General features: G+C 40.1%; 1 long non-coding RNA gene across 1 annotated transcript; it reads left to right on the forward strand.

Annotated features, from left to right (window-relative positions):
• Positions 1 to 1566: 1566 nt before the first annotated feature.
• Positions 1567 to 3806, forward strand: LOC117949303. Its single transcript, XR_004657666.1, has 2 exons — positions 1567 to 1699; positions 3042 to 3806. It is a non-coding gene; the product is annotated as an uncharacterized LOC117949303 (long non-coding RNA).
• Positions 3807 to 4427: the final 621 nt, after the last annotated feature.

Raw genomic sequence — 4427 nt, forward strand, 5'->3', positions numbered from 1 at the left:
TGACTGTCAAGCAGGGCGACAGCAACATGTTATCGACTGGAGCAGAGGGAGGCGACAGGGAGCTCCTAAAGAGCATGAGCAGCTCATCCATCTTCTCCTCAAATGCATCCATGTGCTGTGCCATGTGGGTAACGGATGTCCTCATGACTATGGAAAAATAAATGGTATTAGTTTTGTTGTTATACATTATATACAGTACTTATGTGAACAACTTAAGTGAGTCTTCTTAACTCTCATTTCCCCGTCCATAGCTAAGCCACCTCCCTTTGTGTGATGAATTCTGTTGTTAACAACAAAAAAGTTAAAGGTTCTCTCAAGTTCTTGTCATGCAGTTGTATTTAATTGGAAAAATTCAATGCCACTGTACCTTTAACTGGGTCCCGAGCTGAAGTGGCAGGCAGAGCTTGCGTTACAACAGAGCCATCTAGCTCTGGGCGACTGGCTGAATATTGGTCAGTCCATTTATGGTAAGTTTCTTGCACATGCCATTGCAAAAGATGAACCTATGCTGTTACGTTAGACAATCGCTTGTCTTACAAGTTCCATGCGAGTGACATCTGCTTTCTTTAACTTAATCTTAATGTCTGCTGACTTGAAAGTTAGACACACACACACAGACACATATATACACACACCAAAACAGTCACATGATATGCACCAGGTTGAATGTCAATAGTTCCATGGTAGGAAATATGACTGTTTGTTAAATGCATGCATAACTGTCAACTTACAGACAGGATTCCAGACACACGCTCTATCCTGGAATGCTTTTTTGCTTATGGAATGGATTCATCTGAAATAAAAGACCATACAATTTGTACTGGTTGCAAAAACAATATTTGAATGTATTTAGTCAGTGTAAACATTGCATGTGACATGATTTCTGCATTGTAGCCCAGAGACCTTTTAATTGGGAGACACAGCATCCACAGAAATGCATGGGGTTAGTTTGTAAAGCCAGTGTGGCAGCTGTGTAGCCTTCACATATTACGTCCCTTCCTGTCCCTTCCCCATTCACTTAAATAGGAAAATAGCTTGCCGATAACTGCGTAAAGTGCGTTGCAAGATGGCCGCCGAGTGACATTATTAAACTGTAAAGTATTTCACTTACTCGTGTATGTCTCCAACACTGAAGACAGGACTTGAATCGGTCACCTGAGAGCAGAGGTCTTCCCCCTGGTGCTGGGGTTTAAAGGTTCAATTTGTAAACTGAGCCACTTGTTAGAAGTGAAATGAAGGAAGTGAATTTTCTTAGTTGTGAAAATTGTTCTATTGATAGATTCTTCTTTTAAGCATTTTCACCTAATACAGTTTAAAAAACCGAAGTCAAGCACAACAGTATTGTTTTTAGCTAGCTATAGAAGCCTCAAAATAAATTATTTTGCTATGCTGTTTATCTTACTTAGATTTTATCAGGCCAATAATTTTTTTGTGAATCTAGTTGGTTCTCTTAATATTTAGGGAACGTCATAACCCGGAGGTAACGTTCCCTAAACAGCAGTTTTTTGTTTGGTTCAAACTAACCTTTAGAGAACCATAAAATAACGTTCTCTAAATATTCTATGTTAGGGGGTTGGCCCACACAGAACAGTTTCCCATCCTGCTGGTGTGACGTAGACTGATCTTCCTGCTGTGGTTTCTCCGGTGCTTTGCCTGCTGCCTTTGCCAAATTCACCTGTTTCATATATTCCCAGGATTCGTGAGTACTGAGTATACTGCACTTGCATTTTTAGTTCATTGCTTGTGTAAACAAGTGAAACGGCCATCACAGTTTTAGGCCTCCATGCTCCCAAGCTTCCACTCAGGCCTGCAACACGGTTGCTTTTGATCGCTGAATGTTTGAGGATGGGCCCACAGATAATTGTTGAAGTTTACATGTCAAAAGGATTTATGCATTTATTTGATTGAAACCTAAGCAGAGATAAGAATTTATAGTATACTCTGAAAGTTATTATGAGGTAATATATTTATGTCATTAAAAAGGAGTACTTTTGTTTATTTACAGTGGCCTCACTTGTTTATTTTTAACACACTATAAATGTGTTTTCTTTTATTTTTTGTACTTTAACTAAATAAATTCCCTTATCTAGGTTTATTGTATGTAAAGTATACTTGTTGATTTTGTACATGATGTTTTATTATGAGTTACAATTTTTAAAAGAGTAATCAAGGTCAACACAAAACTTACCTACTTGATATTTGAGTCACCGCCAATTATTTTAATGTTATTGAGAAACATAGATTGCTAACAAGCATCAGTTAGTACCTGTAATAGTGCCATCTAAAGTAAAAAAAGAACCCAAGCGCCTTCCCATAGTACTACTACACTAGAGACTATATAGCTACATGGGACGGGTGTGACATAGGGCACAATGAATCAAATTTTAATCACAATCACGATTTTGGCTTCCCACGATCAAACTTGCATAATTAAATGAAATTTTAAATGTGTCATTTCATAGAATGCTCCGTTTTCTTTGCAAAGCCCATCTACTGCTCCGTAAACCACTGTCTGATCATGTGCCAGTCAGAGTTGTTCCCTGCATCGCACAGATTAGTTTCTAGATGTAGACAGTCACAGAGGAAAGAGTAATGTGAAGAAAAATAACTCACACACAACTCCTCACATGGCAACATGGAGAGACACAGCGGAGACGGCGCCGGTCCACACTTCTGACATTTGTCCACAGTTTTAAATGCTTTCTCAGAGATGCATTTTTTTTTAAACACAGTAGTCTATATCAGGTAGCTAATTTTCATTTACATGTGTTCCAGCTGTATGCTCAGTATATACAACATACAACTTAAGACAGAAGACTGTAGCATAATAAGGATGTGAAAGTAGTTATAAATATACTATGTGACTATAAAATTTGTTTTGCTTAAAATCAACAAATAATCTTGATAATCAATCGCAATCTCAGTATTGATCAAAATAATCGTAATTAATTATCATTAATAATCAGTAATAATTTTGGCCATAATCGTGCAGCCCTAGTGTGACATACATATGTACAGTATGAATATATTTTTTATCCCAGATGCAGTTGGAAGAGAAAGAGATGTGTTTTTTGCCTTCGGAAGAAGATCCGTAGGCTTTTGGCTGTCTTGATGTCAATGGGGAGCTCATTCCACCATTTAGGAGCCATTACAGCAAACAGTTGGGATTTCATTGAGTGATTAGTTGTCCCTGTGAGGGGGCAGCAAGCAGGTTGGCTGATGCAGAGCGGAGTGGGTGAGTTGGGGTATGGGGTTTGACCATGTCCTATATGTAAGCTGGGGCTTATCTATTCATGGGCATGTATGCAAGTAGTGGTGTCTTGAAGCGGTTGCTGGAAGCAAATGGTAGGCAGGGAAGAGGGAGGTGTAGTTTGAGACAACTTAGGGAGGTTCAAGTCAAGATGCTGCGTTCTGAATGAGCTGCAGGCAGACCTGCCAGGAGGGAGTTGTAGTAGTCTAGACGTGAGATGATCAGAGCCTGAACCAGAACCTGAACCTGAGCCACCTTCTGCGTTAGAAGGGGATGTATCCTTCTGATGTTATGCAGCATGTATCTGCACGACCGGGTAGATGGCAATGTTGGCAGTGAAGGAGAGTTGGTCATTGATTGTCACAGTTAGGTTTCTAGCAGTCTGGGTGGGAACGACCACAGAGTTGTCAATTGTTATAGTAAGGTCCTGGGTAGAAAAGCTTGGAAAAGGAGCTTATCAAGGTTGAGTTTCAGATGGTGTGTGGACATCCAAGAAGAAATGTCAGTCAGACAGGCTGGGATAAGTGCTGCTACTTGTGTTTCTGACTCCGGAAAGAGTGGATGACAGACCCAAGAGAGTAGGTGTAGAGAGGAAAGAGGATAGGACCCAGGACTGATCCCTGAGGAACCCTAGTTTTGAGTGGACAAGGTTCTGAGATAGGTCCTCTCCAAGTTACCCCATAGGTGCGGTCTGTCAGGTAAGATGTGAAGAAGGAGAGCAAAGAGCCTGAGACATTGTATTAACAGCTTTCTGAAGTGTTTTGTGAAGTGGCCTACTATAACCTTTGCACTCCAGAATAGATCTCACACACACACACATACACACATAACATAAAAGTATAAGAGTTGAGGTTTTGACAGGATGATATTCACACCTGTTCATCTGTACATTTTTTTCTTTAAAGGTCTCACTGAAAGATATATTTAAACTACACATTAAAAAGACTATTAGAAGTCCCTCTTCCTCTCTGCATAGACTGAGACCCCCACTAGGCTTTCAAGAAGGATCAAGGCAGAATTAACCAACTTCCTTCCTCATTACTTGAAGTAAAAATAGATCTGCCAGTGTTGGATTGGTAATGACAACAGGGCGGGTAACATTTTCTCCCCTTTTATCCAATCAGGCTCCTGATGTCCTGGAGGATGGCTGACAGAAAGATGGATGAATCTTTGGAGG

Source organism: Etheostoma cragini, chromosome 1, assembly GCF_013103735.1.
Source record: "Etheostoma cragini isolate CJK2018 chromosome 1, CSU_Ecrag_1.0, whole genome shotgun sequence".
NCBI classification, from domain to species: Eukaryota; Metazoa; Chordata; class Actinopteri; order Perciformes; family Percidae; genus Etheostoma; species Etheostoma cragini.